The 13,254-nt window shown below is 51.7% G+C and overlaps 2 non-coding genes across 2 annotated transcripts; one reads left to right on the top strand and one right to left on the bottom strand.

The window, feature by feature from the left end:
* The first annotated feature begins 3,753 nt into the window (after nt 1–3,753).
* On the top strand, nt 3,754–3,864 carry LOC114232573 (U6 spliceosomal RNA). The gene has a single exon (XR_003618645.2). It is a non-coding gene; the product is annotated as a U6 spliceosomal RNA (small nuclear RNA).
* Nucleotides 3,865–10,767: 6,903 nt separating this feature from the next.
* Nucleotides 10,768–10,923, bottom strand: LOC114232559 (U1 spliceosomal RNA). Its single transcript, XR_003618632.2, has one exon. It is a non-coding gene; the product is annotated as a U1 spliceosomal RNA (small nuclear RNA).
* Nucleotides 10,924–13,254: the final 2,331 nt, after the last annotated feature.

Below are 13,254 nucleotides of genomic sequence, written 5' to 3'. Positions count from 1 at the left end.
GAAATGGAGACTCTCAGCCCACACGCCCAGGCCTGCTGAACCAGAGTCTGCGTTTTAACACGACCCAATGTGCTCTCATTGAAGTTCGAAAATCACTGCTTGCATGGGCATGGTTTTTGCCTGTCCTGAGTCCATTCCCCCTTCTGCTGGTAACAGTGACCTTATTTTCTTTGGGAGAATCCTGCCTCCATCTCTAGCTCTATGTGCTTCTCTGGGGCTTAACTACCCTCCAGGTCCCCACGGGGGCATGAGAGCTCGTCCTGGCAAATCAGAACCAACCCTGGGCTTTGCGGGAGCTGCTGGGAAAGAGGAACTCTCTTATGTAGCCTTCCTTCAGCTGCGGGGTGGAGGTCTGGAGCTGGGTGCCCGCATCTCGGTCACCACCAAGAGAACCTAAGAATGGAGTTCCCAGAGAGAGGTGTGTGTGTGTGTGTGTGTGTGTGTGTGTGTGTGTCTGAGAGAGGGGAAGGGTCTGACCAGACACTGCTGTGTGTAAACCGTGAGAGCTGTGAGAGCCATCTGCTGTGTGTGTGGGTCAGGGCCGGTCCCAAAGTGGTGGGTGCCCGTGGGGGAGGGCGGGCTGTGCACTTGGTGGCGGAAATGAAAGTGCTGGGAGGTGTGAGTGGGATGACCTGTTGCCTTGGGAGCTGTGTTGCGTGTAAATGGGATGCGGCTCTGTCAGTGGGGATATTGTTGTCTTTGTGAGTGTGTTGGTGTGCAATTGTTGGATGTAGGGACAAGGGTGAGTCATCTGCTAGATGCGTGAGTGCACACGCGTGTCGTGTCCCGTGGGTTGCTTGGGCATGTCCCCACAGGGATGTGACAGGAGGGTGTCCAGTGCGCGCCCATTGAGTGGGTGGGCAAAGTGTGTCCAGCCCGGGTCAGGCCATGCATTTGGTCAGTGCTCACGACTGCCCAAGGGCAGGAGTTCCTGTCCCAGGGCTCACCTGTCCTCAGTTAATTCCCAGTCACTACCTCAGCCTGGGGCGTTGAGTGTACCCTTTTCGGCTCATCTCCCCCTGACACCCTCCCCACCCCACCCCAAATCAGCCTTTTCAGAACAAAGGAAGCTGCTGACTCTTAGGCAGCACAAAGTCCCTGGGTCCCATTCACCACTTTTTAAAAAATATATATATTTTATTGATTTTTTACAGAGAGGAAGGGAGAGGGATAGTTAAAAACATCGATGAGAGAGAAACATTGATCAGCTGCCTCCCGCACACTCCCCACTTGGGATGTGCCCACAACCAAGGCACATGCCCTTGACCAGAATCGAACCCGGGACCCTTGAGTCCGCAGGCCGACTCTATCCACTGAGCCAAACCGGCCAGGGCCCATTCACCCCTTTTGTAAAGAAGGAAACTTGCTGAAGACACTTCCATCCCCGCTTCCAGAAAGCCGCCTTCCGATCAGATGTGTGTTCACGCCAAGGCCTGTGTCCGGAGTGCCTGGTGGTTCCTGGGCGCTGTTGTCACAGACCCCGGGGGACATGAGAATCGGAGCCCTGGCCCCATGTGACAGGGGGAGAAAAGTGCCTGGGCCTTTGTGCGAGGCTGAGGGGGAGCCTGGCAGAGGGGAGGCAGGAGGGCCCGGGGGAAGAGGGAGGAGAGGAGAGGCTGGAGGTCAGAGGGGCAGGCCAGGAGGGGCTTCCTGTCCAGAAACAGGGGGACCTGGGCAGTTATGAGGCGCCAGGGGGAGGCTGACACCAGGCACTGCGGGGATGCACGCTGACGGGGAGGAAGGGGGGACAGTGAGCCTCTGGGTGGGGTCTCTGTGCTGTCAGGAGCCACTGCAGGAGAGCACAGGGGAGGGGCTTCCTTGGCACCCGCACCCCTTACTGACCCTCAGGTCCTCTCACCTGTCTGGGAATGTGGTGTTGGAATGAAAAGTGTCCTAACTGTGTTGGACCGGGCTTCGCCCCACCTCCTCATGATTCCTTCATCCTCAGCCAGAGGAGGACCCCAGAGGGAAGGGCCTCCCCCTCCCGCCCTGGTGGGGAGGGCTGGCTGACCTGGGAGGCGTGTTCTCTGGGCCTTCCCTGGATTCCAGCCCCACCTCTGAGAGCAGAAACCCCACCGAGGCAGCCCGCTGGGCAGAGCGGTGCCAAATGACTCTCCCCTCCTGGGTTCCGTGATGGGAAACGGTGAGGAAATAAATTTCCTCCCGATCTGCTGTGGCTTGGCTCCAGCAAGCTTCCCAATGGCCCATAAAATAATAGTAACGTTTATTGGGCGCTTGCCTTGTGCCAAGTGCTGTAAGTAGATCTTAAAGAGAGACGCTATTAGCAGCTCCATTGGTGAGAAGAGAGAGGGTAGGGGACTGCCCACCTCGCAGGGACTAGGAAATCCCCGCGCCCAGGCTCAGAGCCCAGGCAGCCCTGGTACCTAACCACTAGGCAGCCCTGCTTCTTGGGAAAAGGTAGGTGTGTGAAGTGCAGCGAGGAGGGCCGGGAGCATCTCAGGGGCTTACAGGTGTCTGGCCTTTCCTCCAATGAGACACACTCATTTCCTCCTCAGGGTCTTCGCACTGCTGTTCCCTCTGCTGGAAACACCTTCCCCCCAATCTTCACACGTTGACCCTCCTCATCACGCGCTGCAGCCCAGACGCGTTCCCCCAAGAGAAGCTGCCTGGTGCTCTGGGGGGCGTGTCATCCCAGTTGAGTTCCATCACCACGGTCACCATTCGGACACTGTAGGCCTGACGCGCTTACCCACTTGTTTCCATGCGTAAGGTCTGTCCCCATGAAGGCTGGGCCGTGTCTGTATTGTTCGTTTTGTACCAGTGTCGGGTGCAGAGAAGGCTGAGAAAATACAGGCCAGGAGGGTCTCTGAGGGCTGCAGGGGGGTAGGGAGCAAGCATCCTGTGTGCTGTAGAAACACACCCAGCAGGCGAGGCTGGGTCCTCAGGAGGGACTGGGGGAGCACAGCCCAGAGGAGGGGACTGGGCTCCCACAGGCCAGCATCCAGGGCTTCTCTGCCGGTCAAGCCTCTGGGCCCGGGAAGCCCCTTTCCACTCTTCATGAGAACTATGGGCTCGTCTCACAGCAAAGGAAGCACGATTTAAATGTGGGTTTTGGTGTCCAATCGCAGATTTTAAGTTTTAGTTTCTAGTCTGCAGACAGGACAAAGGAAGACACCCCCCACCCCCCGAAAGGTCACCCAGAGGTGTAATATACAACAGCCCTTTATTCCCCTCCCTTATCTCAGCCAGCCATCTCTAGGGAACTGTCCCTCAGTGGCAGTGGGGTCGTTCACCCAGTGGTCTGTCGCCAGTGACACGACCCAGCTCTGTTCTTTACATCATAGTTAGCAGGGTCACAGGAGGTACACGGGGTCTTGAGGGTCTCGCATCTCAGACTGCCTTCCCGCCCATGTCCCGGCTGGATACAGGTACAGCCGCTCCCATCCCTTCCTCAAGCACCATAATACTTGTACAAATACTCTGCAGTGGGGTGTAGACTAAGAAAGACCAGTCCAAAGTACACATCCGACAACAGGGAGCTGGTTAAGCAAACCAGGAACTGTCTAGACTAGGGTTTCTCAACCTTGGCACGATCGACTTTTTGGGGGGACTGTCCTGCACTGTAGGGTGTTTAGCAGCCTCCTCGCCTCCATCCACCAAATGCCAATAGCACCTCCTACCCCAATGTGACAACCAGAAATGTCTCCAGACATTGCAAATTACCTGCTCAGAACCAAATCCACTGGTCCACACAATGGACTTCTGTGCAACTGTTAAGAATGACCCATAATAGTGCTCCCTTCCTTCGGCAGCACACATACTAAAATTGGAACGATACAGAGAAGATTAGCATGGCCCCTGCGCAAGGATGACACGCAAATTTGTGAAGCGTTCCATATTTTTTAAAAAAAAGACACAGCCGAAACCGGTTTGGCTCAGTGGATAGAGCGTCGGTCTGCGGACTGAAAGGTCCCAGGTTCGATTCTGGTCAAGGGCATGTACATTGGTTGCGGGCACATCCCCGGTGGGGGGTGTGCAGGAGGCAGCTGTTCGATGTTTCTCTCTCATCGATGTTTCTAGCTCTCTATCCCTCTCCCTTCCTCTCTGTAAAAAATCAATAAAATATATTTTAAAAAAAAGACACATAATGATAAAAGTAATGATAACTAACACTTACTGAGGGAACACTATGCACCAGGCCCAGTTTTGAGCTTTACACATAATTTCTTTAATCCTCACAGCATCCCCATTTTACATATGAGGAAAGCGAGGCACAGAGAGTTTAGTTAACTCGACCAAGGTCACACAGCCAGTTAGATGCTCACAACATAGTGTTAAGAGAAAAAAGATAAGAAAATAGTACATGTAGTATGATTTCATTTTTCTGTTTGTTTAAACACACACACACACACACACACCCCTCTATACACACTTACACATATATACGTATCACAAAATATATGTATTAACAGTGGTTCTTTCTAGGTCATGAGATTGCAAATGAATTTTATTTTAAAATTCAACAATTTTGTTTCTCTGTAGTTTCATATGTACAACTATATTTGTATATAAGTACATTATATATTAATATTTTCTATATTTATATATATAGTATATAAAATTCATGTTAATATTTATGTAAGTTATCTATATATATAAAAGCCTAAGCCACTGTTATGATGGAAGGACTGGTCGCTATGATCGCTGATGGGGCCTGCTGGTCAATCTCCTGGTCCCTCCCCCCAGCCAGCAGGCCCTGATCGCTGGATCGGGGCCGGGCCCCCAGGCTGGGACAGGAAACCAGGGGTGGGTGGTGGCAGAAGCGGCCCCTTACCCAGGGTGGCCAAGGGCCAGTTCCCTCCTCAGGGTTGGTGGCCAACCTCCTGGGTCCTCCCTCCCTCCTTCCTCTTTCCTTTCCTTCCTCCCTCTCCTCCTCCCTCCTTCTCCCTGGCTGGCAGGTCCTGATCACCCAATTGGGGCCGGGCCCCAGGCTGGGATGGGAAACCAGTGGTGGGTGGTGAGGGAAGGAAGCGGTGGGGAGGCGGGGAGGTGGGGAGGCAGGGAACCTGATTGGCCCTGATCACTGGCCAGGCCTAGGGCCCCCACCCGTGCACCAATTTTGTGCACCGGGCCTCTAGTATAATATATTATCTGTGTAACAAGAAAACATGGTCTCATCTCCAGTCTTGGAGGTGAGGTGTCTTCAGCCCCATGTCAAGCCCAGGTGACAGGCAGAGGTGCCAGTGCAGCACTGAGGATTCAGGGTGATTCTGGGGTCTTGCCTGGACTTGAGGTTAGAATGGACTTCACCAGAGACCGGGGGACCCTTCCCAGAAGCCCATACTTTTTGGTTCTTTCCAGAAGGTGGTGAGGTGAGGATGCTCTACACTTCACCTGGAGAGAATATGTAAGAGCACAGCCTGCTGAGCTGCCCTCCGGAGACGCATCGTGGGGAGAGTGAAGAGGGCCGAGCGGCCCAGCAGGGCAGGGTGGGGGTGGGAGCAAACAGACAGCCGCTCAACAACGTGAGCCTGATCCTTTTTAAAACAATTTTAAATAACACCCAATGCGATCATTTCATGAGTAAACGATGCTATAAATAGCATATCTTGTTATTCCTAAAATACCCAAACCAGCCCACATTTCTAAGGGGAGTTTTGAAATGTAAAACAATGATTTTTAAGGCAAGACAAATCCAAATATGAACAGAAACAGGACCGAGGCTGAAACAGGAAACTGGAGCTGAGCCCCACTCTGCTTGCCCCAGCCCTTCATTCAGGCCCAGTGTCTTTGGTCCTAAGGGGGATCAAATCACTGTGAAGGGCAGGGGTGGTGCTGGAGGGAGGGCCCGGGGTCTGGAGCCCAGGGCCCAGCACAAGGTCTGTACTCTATGACCCATGACCATCACGATCGCAGGCTGGTAGCCTCCACTTAGTTGTTTCCCGTTGTACGCAGGTCAGCTGGCAACAGGCGTATTAATTTTAGAATCAGAAAAGAGAAAGAAACCGTCATGAAACAAAGAAAGGCGAGGACTGATAGGTGACGACTGATCTCAGGGAGCAAAAGGCAGAGCGATGCCACGGCTATGGGGTCTGGAATTTAACCTGCAGTTAGCGAGGCTGAGAGAGGGAGGTGGGCGCACCCACAGGTTTCCTGACTCAGAATTTCCTGCCTTTGAGCCCACCCACCTGTCCCCAGTTTACAGATCGAAGGGAAACCCCAGGGTCCCAACCCCCTGCCCACACGCCCACTGCTGTGAGCAGACCTGCAGGGGGGGCTGGGGTTGGGGGTTTACTGGAGCTGCCCAGCCTCCCCCTCACAGCTGTTTCCGTTTGGGATGGTGAGAAAGTTCTGGAGATGGATAGTAGTCGTGGTTGCACAACAATGTGAATGTACGTAACGCCACTGAACAGTACATTGAAAATAGGTGAGATAAATACGTACATTTCATGTTATTTATATCTTACCACAGTGAGAAATTTAATGGAAGGACCATTAAACATCTCCTAGTGCAGAGGCCATTTTCCTTGTTCTGCAGAGAAATAAATTGAAGCTAAGAGAGGTGGAAAAAAGGACATTTCTTTTACAATCATTTAAAAAAATCTTTATTGTTGAAGGTATCATGTATGTCCCCTTTTTTTCCACATTGATCCCTTCTAGCCTGCCCTCCCCCCCCCCACCCCCCCGCCCCAGGCCTTCTCCACCCATTGTCTGTGTCATGGGTTATGCATATATGCATACGAGTTCTTTGGTTGATCTCTTCTCACCCACCCACCTATCCCCTTAAACCTTTTTTGATACCTGAAGTATAGCAGGTATTCTTGAATTTAAACATTACAGATAAAGTGAAACCCCCTTCAGGCCACCCTCCTTAACCACATCCCCTCCCAGGGGGTAACCACGGCAAAATCATTTGGTGTGAATTCTTCTGGATCTTTTTTTAGATTTACAGAAATGGAACCATTCTGTACCAATTTTGGGACTTACCCTTAACACTTACTTAATGCTATTTCTTAGAGATCTCTCCATTTCAGTTCATATGAGCTATCTCCTTCTTCGAAACAGCTGTGCAGTAAGTCTTAGAATGCACGGAGTTAGCCACTACGTGTTAATCACTCCCCCACTCTTGGACGCTTAGGTTGTGTTCAGTTGTTTGGCTATTTAGACCATCCAGCATAAATTCTTCTTTGTACACATGTAGAAGCGGTTCTTTAGGAAATAGTTATTACTTATTTACTTATTAAGGTTGCAAACACACATAAACGAAAGCCAATACAATGGCTGGCATTTATTGGTGCTCAGGGAATACTGGATTTTTCCGCCCTCATCATCTCTCATGCTGTTCCTCCCCCAGTCAACCCTGTGAGGAAGTCCAGTCACTATCCACAGATGAGGGAAAGGTCTAGAAACTGGGAGTAATTTGCCCTGGATCACAGAGCCCAGGGCCTTCAAGTAGGCTGGTCTGCAACTGAGTCTGTGGTCTCCTGGAGATCCCTTTCCCATTGGGCCCCCAATCTAACATAGGTCTGGAGTGTTATTGGGCACTAGCAAATGCTTCCCGCCCGCCGCCTCAATATTTTTATTGATTTCAGAGATGAAGGGAGAAGTAGAGAGAGATAGAAACATCAATGTTGAGAGACAATCATCGACGAGCTGCCTCCTGCACGTCCCTCACTGGGGATCGAACCTGCAATCCGGGCATGTGCCCTGACCAGGAATCAAGCTGTGACCTCCTGGTTCATAGGTTAACGCCCAACCACTGAGCCATGCCAGCTGGGTACAAATGCTTTTGGAATGAGCAAATGGAGGAGTGGCTGGGGTGTGGAACCCTCTGCAGCTCCTGGCACTCCGCAGCCAGCCTGTGTTCACGCCTGTTCTTCACTGTGCTACCTGCTGCCCCTGCCCTGGGCCCCATCAGGAAGGAGAGTCAGATGCTACCAGTCTCTCCAATCTCATTTTCAGCCAACTCACAGCATGTCCCTCAACGTTGCCCACCGGAGGGTGACCTCTCCACTGGACCCCTGAACCCCTGCCCTGATACAGTCCCCGTTCCCAGACACTGACCAGACACACGGGGCCTTCAACACCCAGCCCAGCCCCTCACTGGGGATAGAGCCTGCAACCCGGGCATGTATACCCAGAGCTCTTACCCTCCTCTGCTATAACTTACTTTCTTTTTTAAAGTTTAAATGGCCATTATTCTCTTTGAAAATGCTACTCTGGCTTGGCTTAGTGGTTGAGCATTGACCTATGAACCAGGAGGTCACAATTTGATTCCTGGTCAGGACACATGCCAGGGTTGCAGGCTCTATCCCCAGTGAGGGGCATGCAGGAGGCAGCCGATTGATGATTTTCTCTCATCATTGATGTTTCTCTCTCTCTCTCCTGCTCCCTTCCTCTCTGAAATTGATAATAATATATTTTTAAAAAAGAAAATGCTACCCTGTGCATGTTCAATACAGATGAAGAGGCCAAGGGGCAGAGAGGTCACGTGACTTGCCCAGGGTCCCAGCCAGCGGGACAGCGGTCACACCCGGGTGGGTCTAGGCCAATGTCCTTCCTGCTACCCTCAGACAATGTCTGAGATAAACCCGGAGGCTCACTTGTTATCTAATGGGAGTCCCACCGGATCCAGAGCTGGGAGTAACAGTCACCATTTGTTTCCTGATACCAGCTCTGCCCCCAGAACCATGCAGAATAAATCCCATCCCCCCACTCGAGCCGTGGGTTCAAGTGCCCGAGGGGTCAAGACTGCAGTTACTACTAGTAGGTTCAGTGGACCCTCTCCTCCCCTGATTTCCCAGGGCTCCGTCCGGACTTCTCCACTCTAAGAAATCAGAGGATTGTCTATGAAGATGCCTTTTTATTCTTTGAACTTGAATCTGTCACTTTAATCTGTGAATCTACCTCTTTAATGGTATTACATGAGGTTCATAATCATACTGAGAATTTATTAATTCTTCTATCGCTTTGATGACCAAAGAGGTAGAGTGGAAGTCATCCATCTTATTAGGAAATGGAGCCCTTGGAAAAAGTCTTTGAACTTTCCTTTTCCTGCCTTCTGCTCTCATTTCCTGCCCCTAGATCCCAAACAAAGGTGAGTACAGAAACACACGGAAAGATGTGATGATGAACTAATATTTACAGAACCAAAAGCATGTGTTCAACACAGATTCTGGTCTCTTCAGAATATAAACATATTTTGCGAATTCACATTTTAATGCTTATTTGCAATGTTACCAATCTTTACATGCAGTGGGGAAAAAACTATATGGAAACTGATTGAATCATCACCTCAGAAGAAAACAATGATAAAGTGTGAAATACAGATAAAGTTCATTAAAATTTGATACTAATTTATTTATAAAAATAAGACTTGCTAAATAAATCTAGAGTAATTCATTTTGTTTTTAAAAAATATATATTTTATTGATTTTTTATTTTTTACAGAGAGGAAAGGAGAGGGATAGAGAGTTAGAAACATCGGTCAGCTGCCTCCTGCACACCCCCTACTGGGGATGTACCGCAACCAGGGTACATGCCCTTGACCGAAATCGAACCTGGGACCTTTCAGTCCGCAGGCTGACGCTCTATCCACTGAGCCAAACCGGACAGGGCTAGAGTAATTCATTTTGAATTGGAAACTATTGTTTTTCTGTTGTGTAATAACTACCTTATCTTGAAAAATAGCTTGGTCAAGCAATAAAGTATATTGTCATCTCTAAAAAGAAAAAATAGAAGTATGTGTACACATCACAACATGGATGAACCTTGAAAACATTATGCTAAGTGAAAGAAGCCAGACATAAAAGGACAAATATAGTATGTTTCCACTTATATGAATTGTCCAGAATAGGCAAATCCATATAGAGGGAGAACAGATTACTGGTTGCCAGGGACTAGGAAAAGAGGAGAAAGGAAAGTGACTGCGAATGGGTGTGGGTTTACTTTGGGGGCGATGAAAATGTTCTGGAATTAGATAATGATGCACAATTTTGTGAATATGCTAAAAACGCTGAATTATACACTACAAAAGTGTGAATGTTATGTTATGTGAATAACATCTCAATAAAAACAAATAAAGAGAAATATGTAACAGTATAGAAGTGAGTGTCACCTCGAAGGGGAAGCAGGGTGTGGACAGGTATGTCTCTGTGGGGCGGTCTCCCAGAGAGGAGGCACCATCCGAGCCTGGTTTTAAAGGACAGTGGGTTCATCAGATTGTGGGAAGGAAGGGCTTTCTAGGCAGAGGGAACAGCTCGCGCAGAGGCTGCTCACAAAGACGGGAAACAGTGTGGTGTACTCTGGTCACCGCCAGTCCTCTGGTCGCTATGGGCATAAATCTTGGTGCCTAAACTCAGAGCCATATTTCATTATTCATTTCTCACTGTGAGCCCCATTCCTCCAGGCTGCAAAAAAGTTCTGTGAGATGCTCCCGGGTCCTATACGTGGCCAAAACACGAGGCCAGCCCCCAGTCTCCATGGCTTAGCACGGGGATGCCTGTGTCCCCATCCTCTCCCTGCCTCCGTGCTAGGCCAGAGTCAGTCACGGCCAGGAACCCAGTGCGGATGGTTCCCGTGCCTGATGCACAGTGGGAGCCACGCCTCCCAGGGTCTTGCTGTCTCTACACACCCTACCCAGAAGCAGGGCGGGGGGCTCCTGCTGCTGAGGCCTCCCATCTCCTGCTGGAAGAATCACTTTCTGGTCTCAGAGCAGTTGATGTAGGGGATGGACATTTGTCCATCCCAGTAAACCACTTCCTGTAGCTCTTCTGTAAACTCCCAAAATTGTCCTCAAATTTTCTCCAGGGGTGAGCAGGAATGCAGTCCCCCCTGCCACAAATTATGCAGTAGAGTTTCCCACATTTGGGGAAATCGCAGGGGTCAGCACATCCGAGTGCAAGGGATAAGACTCGCCCTGGGAAAACCACCTTCGTGATCAGGTAAGTATGTCCTCAGTTTTTGAGCAAAGACCCTATCAGACTACTCCTGCTTGAATGGGAGAAAGAAAAAGGAGCTACCATAAAGAGGAAAAATAAAAAGTTAATATTCCAAAGGATCCAGCGTTATAAGGGATCACAGCGTCTGACTGATGGGCTCAGTAAGGCCACAGGGTGAAGGGCCTTACTGAGGGAGGACCCTTGAAGGTCCCTCTGAGTAGGAACATTTGGCTTCCCAAGTCCAAGAGCGCCAAAAGGACAGCCAGGCAGAGCAGGTGAAAATGGCAGGGCGCCAAGCAGGAGGCTGGTCTGTTACCTTGGCCCTTTGTCGGGGTGGGTGGCAGGAGCCATTTGAAGGGTCAGCGGTAGCAGGAGCTGTCAGCCTCAGGACGGACAGGACAGCCAGGACAGCGAGGGCTTGCAGGTGGCAGGTGGGGCGGGAGTTTCCCCCGAGGAAGAGGGGGTCGGGAGAGTGAGGATGGATCTCCAAGCTGTTCCCACACACACGTGATGCGGGGAGAGCAGGGAGAACCAGAACACAGAGGTGAAAACAGTTGCAGGGTCAGCTGGCCAGGTCACCCACGTTACTTTGTGGGGAGGATGTTTATTTAAGGAAAATCACTATGTTTACTCAAAGCTTTGGGCTGCAGCCCTTGGGTGGAATTATCAGTGAAAGCTGGGCTGCTAATCAATGGGGGGAGGGCCTGTGACAGCCTTCTTTGCAGGGAGAGTGGGAGGGACAGAGGGGGGGGAGGATGGGAGAAAAGGGGGTGGCCGGGGCCCAACCCTGTGGGAATAACTCTGATCTCAGGAGCCGGAAGGTCGCGTGGGAAGTGGCCTTGAGGTGGCGCCAGGGGTGGGAGGGGAGCAGAGCATGGCGTTTCCATGGCACAGGAGTCATGGGACAGAGCTGGACGGAAATCACACTTGGGGATGCTCCCTGGCCAAGGCCAGGTTGCCTGAGGAGGAAGGATAAACTTCCTGGATGGACACCCAGACGCCAAGCCCTGGGGAGGAGGGCAGGGGCGGGGGCTGTGGTGTTGTGGGGCAGTGGGGTCTCTCCAGGCCATTGCCAGAACCTTGGACAAAGCCTGGACAGAGCATGTGCTCTGCGTCAGGAGCGGGAGGGGGGCTGGGCCAGAGGCACGGCCCTCAGTGACTTCCCATTTGCCCTCAACCCCACTCAGCAGCTGGGCTGGGTGAAGGGAGGGCTGTGTGCTGGCCCCACTGGTGAGCAGGCTGGGCAGGTGGGTAGGAGCTGATAGGGTGCTGCATGAGCCATGCACAGGCTTGAGAGGAGCCTCGGGGCTGAGAGGGCAGCTGGTCAGAGAGGACAGATGGAGGAGATGCCCTGTGAGAACAGAAGAAGTGATGGAAGGAAGGGAGGGAGGGAGGGAGGGAGGGAGTGAGTTGAGGAGAAAGGACCTCTCCTAATGATGACATCAGTAGCATCTACCTCATCATGGTGTGGGAGAAGGTACATGCAAAACACCAGGCCCAGGACACACCAAGCCCCTGGCGTTATGGTTATGACTGCCTTCCTTACACCCAGGCTCTCCTCTTCCCTCGCCCACACTCCACTCACTCCCCACAGGGCATAGAACAGCCAATTATGGGAACATTCAACTCGCCGCCTCGGGTTCACAGGGCCTCAGGGCCCTTTTCCTCTCTGTGCCTCAGTTTCCTTATGTGCAAAATGAGGATGGTAAGGGTATCTTATAGTATCATAAGGATGAAGTGATTAGCACACGTAAAGTGTTTAGCATAGGGCCTTGGCCCAGAGCTAATACTAGATGAAGGTTACTGTGGTGGTGGTGGGGGGGGGGGGCGGTGGATGGGGCTGGGGGATTGGTCCTACCTGTGCTCCAAGGTGAGGCTCCCCATATGTGGATCTGCCAGGCTGGGCAGTGGGGCCGCAGGCAGCGGGCAGACTCTCCCCTGCGGGATGTGGAGTGGCGATAACGTCAGCTCTCGCTTCTGCTGCTGCTGGCCTAGGCTCTCCTGTGGACCCTGCTGGCCCCTGCAGTGTGCGAAAGAGAGCCTTGGGGCAGGAACTAGAGGCGGGGGCAGGCTGGTGGAGACGAAGCTGCAGGAGGCTACCCCTCGAGGTGGGATTTGCGTTCCAGCTCTGGGCTGGCGTGGACGGAAGAAGAGCCCAGCAGCCTCCCACCCTCCATTCTCCCGACTTCCCGGGCAGATCCCGCATCTCAACCGTGAAAGGTCATGAAAGGTCAAGCCAGGCGACCTCTTCAGATCACAAGCCCCTGAGGATGCTTCCTGCCCCATAAAGCAGTTTCTGTTACAAGAATACAGAAAGGCAATCAAGTAACCTACTTGCCCCTTCTGTGCATCT

This window comes from Eptesicus fuscus, chromosome 17, assembly GCF_027574615.1.
Source record: "Eptesicus fuscus isolate TK198812 chromosome 17, DD_ASM_mEF_20220401, whole genome shotgun sequence".
In the NCBI taxonomy this organism is placed as follows: domain Eukaryota; kingdom Metazoa; phylum Chordata; class Mammalia; order Chiroptera; family Vespertilionidae; genus Eptesicus; species Eptesicus fuscus.
Note: the sequence above shows the minus strand (reverse complement) of the source record. Positions and strands in the feature narration are given on the sequence as shown.